The sequence below is a fragment of the Globicephala melas genome, chromosome 17, assembly GCF_963455315.2.
Source record: "Globicephala melas chromosome 17, mGloMel1.2, whole genome shotgun sequence".
Taxonomy (NCBI): domain Eukaryota; kingdom Metazoa; phylum Chordata; class Mammalia; order Artiodactyla; family Delphinidae; genus Globicephala; species Globicephala melas.
In genome coordinates this window covers 21,408,742-21,419,231 of record NC_083330.1, presented here as the reverse complement: position 1 = coordinate 21,419,231, position 10,490 = coordinate 21,408,742, and the positions used below count along the sequence as shown (strand labels likewise).

Below are 10,490 nucleotides of genomic sequence, written 5' to 3'. Positions count from 1 at the left end.
CTGTAGAATTGGTATTAATGTATCCACTTTCATTTCTTTTTTTTTTTTCCATTGGAATGTACTTGCTTTACAATATGGTGTTAGTTTCTGCTGTACAGCAAAGTGAATCAGCTGTACGTATACATATATCCCCGCCTTTTTGGATTTCCTTCCCATTTAGGTCACCACAGAGCACTGAGTAGAGTTCCCTGTGCTATACAGTAGGTTCACATTAGTCATATATTTTATAAATAGTTGTGTAAATATGTCAATCCCAATCTCCCAATTCATCCCACCCCCCCACCTTGGTGTCCATACATTTGTTGTCTACATATGTGTCTCTATTTCTACTTTGCAAATAGGTTCATCTGTACCACTTTTCTAGATTCCACATATATGCATTAATAGACAATATTAGTTTTTTCTCTTTCTGACTTATTTCACTCTGTATGACAGTCTCTAGGTCCATCCACATCTCTGGAAATGACACAATTTTATTCCTTTTAATAGCTGAGTAACATTCCATTGTGTATATGTACCACATCTTCTTTATCCATTCCTCAGTTTATGGGCATTTAGATTGCTTCTATGTCCTGGCTATGGTAAATAGAGCTGCAGTGAACATTGAGATGCATGTAGCTTTTTGAATTATGGTTTCTCCAGGTATATGTCCAGGAGTGGGGTTGCTGGGTCATGTGGTAGTTCTATTTTTAGTTTTTCAAGTAACCTCCATACTGTTCTCCATAGTGGCTGTATCAATCTACATTCCCACCAACAGTGTAAGACGGTTCCCTTTTCTCCACACCCTCTCCATCAATAATTGTTTGTAGATTTTTTGATGCTGGCCATTCTGACTGGTGTGAGGTGATACCTCATTGTAGCTTTATTTTACATTTCTCTAATAATTCCTGAGGTTGAGAATATTTTCATGAGCCTCTTGACCTTCTGTATGTCTTTGGAGAAATATCTTTTTAGGTCTTTTGTCCGTTTTTTGATTGCATTGTTTGATTTTTTGATATTGAGCTGCATGAGCTGTTTATATATTATGAAGATTAATACCTTGTAGGTTGCTTCTTTTGCAAATATTTTCTCCTATTATGAAGTTTGTCTCTTCTTCTTGTGTATAGTTTCCTTTGCTGTGCAAAAGCTTTTAAGTCCCATTTGTTTATTTTTGTTTTTATTTTCATTACTCTAGGAGGTGGGTAAAAATGATCTTGCTGCAATTTATTTCAGAGAGTCTTCTGCTTAGGTTTTCCTCTAAGAGTTTTATAGCGTCTGGCCTTACATTTAGATCTTTAATCCACTTTGATTTGATTTTTGTGCATGGTGTTAGGAAGTTTTCTAATTTCATTCGTTTACATATAGCTGTCCAGTTTTCCCAGCACAATTTATTAAAGAGACTGTCTTTCTCCATTGTATATTCTTGCCTCCTTTATCATAGATTAGGTGACCATAGGTGGGTGGGTTTATCTCTGGGTTTTCTATCCTGTTTCATGGATCTATATTTCTGTGTTTGTGCTGATACCATAATGTCTTAATTACTGTAGCTTTGTAGTATAGTCTGAAGTCAGGGAGTCTGATTCCTCCAGCTCAGTTTTTCTTTCTCAAAATTGCTTTGGGTATTCGAGGTCTTTTGTGTTTTCATACAAATTGTAAATTTTTTTGCTCTAATTCTGTAAAAAATGCAATTGGTAATTTGGTAGAGATTGCATTGAATCTGTAGATTGCTTTTGGTAGTATAGCCATTTTTACAATATTAATTCTTCCAATCCAAGAACATGGTATATCTCTCCATCTGTTTGTGTCATCTTTGATTTCTTTCATTAGTGTCTTAAGTTTTCTGAGTACAGGTCTTTTGCCTCCTTACATAGGTTTATTCCTAGGTATTTTATTCTTTTTGTTGCCATGGTAAATGGAATTGTTTCCTTAAATTCTCTGTCTGATCTTTCATTTTCAGCGTATAGGAATGCAAGAGAGTTCTGTGTATTGATTTTGTATCCTGTAACTTTACCAAATTCACTGATTAGCTCCAGTAGTTTTCTGGTGGCATCTTTAGGACTATCTATGCATAGTATCATGTCATCTGCAAACAGTGACAGTTTTACTTCTTTTCCGATTTTTTTTCCTTTTATTTGTTTTTCTTCTCTGATTGCCATGGTTAGGACTTACAAATCTATATTGAATAATAGACAAGAGTGGACATCCTTGTCTTGTTCCTGATCTTAGAGGAATGGTTTCAGTTTTTCACCATTGAGAATGATGTTTGCTGTGGGTTTGTTGTATATGGCCTTTATTATGTTGAGGTACATTCCCTCTATACTCACTTTCTGGAGAGTTTGAAACATAAATTTGTGTTGATTTTTGTAAAAAGCTTTTTCTGCATCTATTGAGATGATCATATGGTTTTTCTCCTTCAATTTGTTAATATGGTATAGCACACTGATTGATTTTCGTATATTGAAGAATCCTTGCATCCCTGGGATAAATTCCATTTGATCATGGTGTATGATCCTTTTAATGTGTTTTTGGATTCTGTTTACTAGTATTTTGTTGAGGATTTTTGCATCTATGTTCATCACTGATATTGGTCTGTAATTTTCTTTTTTTGTAGTATCTTTGTCTGGTTTTGATATAGAGTAATAGTAGGCTCATAGTATGAGCTTGGAGTCATCCTCCCCCTGTAATTTTTTTGGAAGAGTTTGAGAAGGATGGGTGTTAGCTCTTCTCTTAATGTTTGATAGAATTCACCTGTGAAGCCATCTGGTCCTAGACTTTTGTTTGTTGGAAGATTTTTAATCACAGTTTCAATTTCAGCACTTGTGATCGGTCTGTTCATATTTTATTTTTCTTCCTGATTCAGTCTTGGAAGGTTATACCTTTCTAAGAATTTGTCTATTTCTTCCAGGTTGTCCTTCGCATAGAGTTGCTTGTAGTAGTCTCTTACAATGCGTTGTATTTCTGTGGTGTCCACTGTAACTTCTTTTTCATTTCTGTTTTTATTGATTTGAATCCTCTCCTTCTTTTTCTTGATGAGTCTGACTAGAGCTTTATCAATTTTGTTTGTCTTCTCAAAGAACCAGTTTTTAGTTTTATTGATCTTTGCTACTGTTTTCTTTGTTTCTACTGCATTTATTTCTGCTCTGATGTTTATGATTTCTTTCCTTCTACTAGCTTTGGGTTTTGTTTGTTCTTCTTTCTCTAGTTCCTTTTGATGTAAGGTTAGGTTGTTTATTTGAGATTTTTCTTGTTTCTTGAGGTAGGATTGTATTGCTACAAACATCCCTCTTAGACCTGTTTTTGCTGCATCTCATAAGTTTTAGATCATCATGTTTTCATTGTGATTTGTCTCTAGGTATTTTTTGATTTCCTCTTTGATTTTTTTCAGTGACCTCTTGTTTATTTAGTAACGTACTGTTTAGCCTCCATGTGTTTGTGTTTTTTACTTTTTTTTCCCTGTAATTCATTTCTAATCTCAGAGTGTTGTGGTCGGAAAACATGCTTGATATGATAGCAATTTTCTTAAATTTACTGAAGCTTGATTTGTGACTGAAGATGTGATCTATCTTGGAGAATATTCCATGTGAACTTGAGAAGAAAGTGTAATCTGCTGTTTTTGGATGAAATGTCCTATAAACATCAATTAAATCTATCTGGCCTATTGTGTCATTTAAATCTTGTGTTTCTTTATTAATTTTCTGTCTGGATGATCTTGCCTTTGGTGTAAGTGAAGTACTAAAGTCCCCCACTATTTTTTTGTTATGGTTGATTTCCCCTTTTTTAGCTGTTAGCATTTGCCTTATGTATTGAGGTACTCCTATGGTGGATGCATAAATATTTACAATTGTTATATCTTCTTCTTGAATTCATCCCTTGATCATTATGTAGCATCCTTCCTTGTCTCCTGTAACAGTCTTTATTTTGAAGTCCATTTTGTCTGACATGAGTATTGCAACTCTGAGTTTTTTTTGATTTCCATTTGCATGGAATATGTTTCCACCCCCTCACTTTCAGTCTGTATGTGTCCTTAGGTCTGAAATCAGTCTCTTGTAGACACCATATATATGTGTTTTTCTTTTTTTTTAATATCCATTCAGCCAGTCTGTGTCTTTTGGTTGGAGCATTTAATCCATTTACATTTAAGGTAATTATATATATGTATGTTCCTATTACCATTTTCTTAATTGTTTTGGGTTTATTTTTTAGATCTTTTTCTTCTATTGTGTTTCCCACCTAGAGAAGTTCTTTTAGCATTTGTTGTAGGGCTAGTGTGTTGTTGATGATTTCTTTTAGCTTTTGCTTGTCTGTAAAGCTTTTGATTTCTCCATTGAAATGGTTAGAATAATCTTGACTGTAGGTTTTTCCTTCTCATCACTTTAAATCTATCCTGCCACTCCCGTCTGGCCTGTGCAGTTTCTGCTGAAAAATCAGCTGATAACCTTATGGTGATTCCCTTGTATATTATTTGTTGCTTTTCCTTTGCTGCTTTTAATATTTTTTCTTTGAATTTAATTTTTGTTAGCTTGATTAATATGGGTCTTCACATGTTTCTCCTTGGGTTAATCCTGTATGGGAGTCTCTGCACTTCCTGCACTTGGGTGGCTATTTACTTTCCTGTGTTAGGGAAGTTTTTGACTATAATCTCTTCAAATATTTTTTCAGACACTTTCTCTTTCTCTTCTTTTGATATCCCTATAATTAGAACATTAAGGCATTTAATGTGTCCCAGAGGTCTCTGACACTGTCCTCATTTCTTTTCATTCTTTTCTCTTTATTCTGCTCCTTGGCAGTTATTTCTACCATTCTATCTTCCAGCTCACTTATTCGTTCTTCTGCCTCAGTTATTTTGCTATTGATTCCTTCTAGTGTATTTTTCATTTCATTTATTGTGTTGTTCACCACTGTTTGTTTGTTCTTTAGTTCTTCTAGGTCCTTTATAAAAATTTCTTGTATTTTCTTAATCCATGCCTCCATTCTATGTCTGAGATTTTGGATCATGTGTACTATCATTACTCCAAATTCTTTTTCAGGTAGATTGCCTATTTCCTCTTCATTTATTTAGTCTTGTAGGATTTTACCTTGCTCCTTCATCTGTAACATATTTCTTTGTCTTCTTATTTTTGTTGATGGGTGCAGATGTGTTCCTGTCTTGCTGGTTCTTTGGCCTGAGAAGTCCAGCACTGGAGCTTGCAGGCAGTTGGTTGGAGCTGGGTCTTGTTGCTGTGATGAGGACTTCCATGAGAACTCACACCAATTAATCATATTTCCTGGGACATGAATTTCTCTGGTAGTCCAGTGGCTTGGATTTGGTGCTCCTACAACAGGAACTCAGGCCTGACACCTGGCCTGGGAACCAAGACCCTGCAAACCACATGGCTCAGGAAAAAAAGAAAAAAGAAAAAGGAAGCCCAAGGCAGATAATAAAAACCAAACTGAACAAAAACAAACACACACACACAAAGAAAAGAAAACAAATAAAACCTAAGACAAATAACAAAAACAAATACAAGCAAATGAAAAACAAACTGACAAGCAAACAACAATAACAACAAAACACAAGGAAAGCCAGAAACAAGAAGACACCCAAACAAGAGAGCCCAAAAACTGAAACCAAAAATAAAAACAAAACTAACCTAAACAGAAAACAAAACAAAACTAAACTAAACTAAACGAAAAGCTAAATGAACTGAAGACACTGAAAAATGACAAAAAGAAAAAAAAAGTAAATAAAATAAAAAAGAAGATAACAAAATAAAAATATTGAAAAAACAAACCAACAAGTGAACAAGACAAACAGAAAAAGACAACAAGCAAAAAAGAGCAGAACAATAACAAAGAATAAAAAATGAGATAAAATAATATTAGTAAAATAAATTGGAAAAAATAAAAAAGAAGATAAAACTACAAAACAGAACAACAATGTAAAAAAATTAAAAGGAAAAAATTTTAATTAATTAATTAATTAAATTAAAAAATTCCCTGGTGCCTCCACTATCAGTATCCATGCCCCCACAGTGAGCTACAGCGAATCTCCACCTCCCCAATATACCCTCCAAAACCTCTAGGTAGGTCTCTGAACCACTTTGTCAGCCCCACCCCTGCATATGTTCCTCTCACCAGTGTCTGCTCCTGAAGCTGGCCCAGAACACAGGTACCTGCGTAGGCCAGCTGGGGTGTGGGCTTCCACTGGCATGGCTGCAGAGTCCAGCATACCCAGAAGAAGCTTTGGAGGTGGGTGGTGCTTGGGTCCACTGACCCACATGGCCAGAGGAGGCTTTGATGGGGGCGGGGCTCAGGACTGTGACCTGTGTGACCGGAGGAAGATTTGTCAGGGTCGGAATGTGGGCTTCCGGGACTTGCTCCACTTTTATTTCTGATTTTAGTAATATGAATCTTCTCTTTCTTTTTTTTGTATTTAATCTTGCTAAAGGTTTGTTAATTTTGTTGATCTTTTTGAAGAACTAGCTTTTGGTTTCATTGATTACGTTCTATTTTATTCTATTTTTTATTTCATTTACCTCTGCTCTAATCTTTATTATTTATTTCCTTCTACTAGCTTTGGGTTTAGTTTGCTCTTTTTTTTCTAATTCCTTAAGTTTTAAAATTATCTTTTTGATTTGAGATCTTTCTTGCTTCTTCTAATGTTATCTTGTATAGCCATGTATTTCCCCTTAGCACTACTTTCACTGCATCTTGTAAGTTTTGTTAGTTGTGTTTTAATTTTCATTCATCTCTAAGTATTTTCTAATTTCCCTGATGATCTTTTCTTTGATCTATTTGTTAAGAAAGTATTGTTTAATTTTCATATTTTGTTAAATTTCTAGTTTTCCTTCTGTTATTGATTCCTAACTTTATCCCATTGGATTGGAGAATATATTTTGTATGAAAGCTAACTTTTAAAATCTCTTAAGACTCACTTTACGACCTAATATATGCTTTTTCCTGGAAAATATCCCATGTGCACCTGAGAAGAATGTGTATGTTGTTGTTATTAGGTAGAGTGTTCTATATGTGTCTGTTAGATATAGTTAATTTAATGTGCTGTTAAAGTCCTCTATTTTCTTACTTTTTTCTATCTGGTTTATCTACCCATTATTGATAGTGAGTTATTAACATCTTCAACTATTATTATAGAACTACTTCTTCAATTCTGTCAATTTTTACTTCCTATATTTTGACGGTTTCTTATTGTCTGTAAATAAATATTTATAATTGTTGTTTCTGCTGTATTAAATCTTTTAATAATATATAATGTTATTCTTTGTTTCTTGTAAACTCTTTTGTTTTAAAGTCTACGTTTTCTAATACTAGTATAGCTACCATATTCTCTTTAGGTTACTATTTGCATGGGATATCTTTTTCTATTTTCTCACTTTTGGTCTATTTGTCTTTCTTTGGATCTGACATGGATCTCTTGTAGACAGCATGCACTTGGATAATGTGTGTTTAGCTATTCTGCCAACCTCTGTCTTTTGATTGGAATATTTCTTCCATTTACATTTAAAGTAACTACTGATAAGCAAGAACTTCTATTTTGCTATTTGTTTTCTACATGCTTTACAGCTTTATTGTCCCTCATTCCCTGCATTGGTCTTTTCCTTTGAGTTTTGTTCATTATTTGTAGTGGAATATTTTAATTCTCTTCTCTTTTCTTTTTGTGTATGTTATTTATCTATTTCTTTATGGTTACCATGAGGATTACATTTATAATTTTAAAATTATAACACTAATTTGAATTTCTGAGTTTTTCACAGTGATTTATTGTTCATTATGATTTTTTCATAGAGATAATTTTCCAATTTAAAACTTTCAAATATTTAAAATACACTATCAGGCATTATCACTTTATATAGTTGACATTTTAGTATCAAAGTTATGAGCACATATCACTAAAATTCTTTCCTCATACTTTGTAAAAAATACACTGATGTAAGAGTGGAAGCAATTTACCTTCCTTGTGAAGCCTATGAGTGTCAGTTGCACCTCCAATAAAAGTTCCATTGACAAATATTCTTGGCACACTTCTTTCACTGGTGTATTTTGAAAAGAATATCTTCCAACTGGCTTCTATATTCAAGCATGTCCAATTCCACCACTTTATAGTTAACATTCATGTCATGGGAAAGTATGTTTGCCATTGTACTGTAAGAAAAGGATGTTTTTGAGGCAATCATCACCCAGTTATCAGAAATTGTTTCTTGGGTCTGATTCACAGGAGCAGTTGCTGAGTTCCCCAAAGATGATGTTGTGCTATTCCCCATCCCAAAGGCAGAAGCAACTGCTGCCCAACCAAGATGGCCTACTGAAGCCACTATAGCTTTGTTCCCACCAAATCTGCATGGCACCAACACATGGTCTTGATTTGAATTTTTACCAGTTTAAATTCAATAACATGCAAAAATTCTGCCCACTTACTGCACTGTCCTCACCCCTTTTGGTTGTTGAGGTCACAAAATTACATCTTTATATATAGCATACACTAAAACACTAACTAATAATTCTTTTAAATGCATTAGAGTCTTAAATTATGTTTCAAACAAAGCATTAAGTTGTAAACCACAGTTATAATAGTATTAGCTTTTAGAGCAATAATTTTTAAAAATGTTTTCATCTCTTGAGTCCTATAGAAAAATAGGTTGTCCATCAGTTGATGGACACTTATTTTGCTTTCATATCTTAGCTATTATACATATTTAGCAACATATGTAGCAAACCATTGCTACAATAATGTTGGCTTTTATAATTGTCCACATGTTTACATTTGGTGAGTTTTTTATTTCTACATGTGATTTTGTGTTGCTGCCTTGTGTCCTTTCATTTCACCCCTGCAGGACTCTGTTGAGCATTTCTTGCTCAAGCGCAGGTCTAGTGGTAACAAACTTCTTCAGCTTTTGTTGTCTAAGAATGTCTTAATTTCTGCCTCACCTTTGAAGGACAGTTTTGCTGAGTATAGGATTCTTGGTTAACAATTTTTCTCTTTTATCACTTTAAATATATAGGCCTCCTGACTTCTGGCCTCCAAATGTTGTGATAAGAAACCTGTTAATAATTTTATTGAGGATTCTTCATATGTGATGAGTCACCTCCATCTGGCTGCTCTTAGGATTCTCTCTTTGTCTTTGTCTTTTGAATGTTTGATTATGTGTCTTTGTGCACATCTCTGAGTTCACCATACTTGGAATACGTAGAGTTTCTTAGAAGTTTATATTTATATATTTCATCAAATTTGGGAAATTTTAAGCCATTTTTTTCAAATACTGTCTCCTCCTCTTTTTTTCTTCTCCTTCCGTGACTCCCACAATGTATATGTTGGTCCATTGATGGTGTCCCAGTGGCCCCTTAGACTCTGTTAACTTGTCTTCAACCTTTTTTCTTTCTGTTCCTCAGACTCAAAAATTCTTATCCCAGAGAGCTGGTTATTCAATGTTGACATACACAACACTGGGGAGATGTTCATATATGTTTGCTGAGATCTGTATTGGATATTTTTCTTGGCAATTCAGAACATTTTCTTCTTTCAAAATCTCCTACTCAAAGATGAGATGGAGTAGACCAACACTTGTTCCTGTTCTTTCCAATAAATACAATGAAAAATCCTGGATGTTATATGAACACACACACATACACACACACACAAACACACACACACACACAAGACTGAAAGATGAAAATTATATATACATACATATAGTTTTTTCTAATCAATTTCTTCAAAAACAGCTATCGCAAGCAATCTTAGATAAAGAAAAGTAGCAAGAACATAAATAGATATTGAATATATTGAATATTGAATTTTGTTGTATAAGTGAAGTAGAAAATAAAATAAGGGATATTTACTACTTTACCATTAAATTTATTGTGAAATATGTTTTTGCCTTTTGAATGCAGAAACATTTCTAACAGAACTTTTTTCTTTTCATTAATCTTAATATGTTTGTGCAGGTGTTAGTTCACAGTTTCCATTATTTTGGCTAAAATAAATTTGAGTAACAGCAATAAATTCTAGTAAACAATTTATTGTTAAGCACCTTGTGTCATGTGTGTGACATTTGGAGGCTCAAAGAAAAGGGAATAAATTCTTCAAAAAAAATGTTACTTGGGCTTCCCTGGTGGCACAGGGGTTGAGAGTTCATCTGCTGATGCAGGGGACATGGGTTGGTGACCCGGTCTGGGAAGATCCCACATGCCGTGGAGCAGCTAGGTCCATGAGCCGTGGCTGCTGGCCCTGCACGTCCAGACCCTGTGCTCTGCAATGGGAGAGGGCACAACAGTGAGAGGTCCACGTCCCACAAAAAACAAAACAAAACAAAACAAAAAACATGCAGTAAAGATATTAAGGAGACAGATAAACCAAATTAATGTGTCAGAAATGAGTATACATTTTATATTATTCTGTCATAAGTATTTCATGTTTTATATATTGTCACATCCTTTTTTATTATTTTTTATTTAAGTATAGATGATTACATTAATTTCAGGTATACAACATAGGGATTCAATATTGTATAGATTAT

At 34.1% G+C, this 10,490-nt stretch overlaps 1 pseudogene; it reads right to left on the bottom strand.

The window, feature by feature from the left end:
- Positions 1-3,348: 3,348 nt before the first annotated feature.
- On the bottom strand, positions 3,349-8,237 carry LOC115849700 (glutaredoxin-2, mitochondrial pseudogene; annotated as a pseudogene).
- Between the last annotated feature and the right edge of the window lie 2,253 nt (positions 8,238-10,490).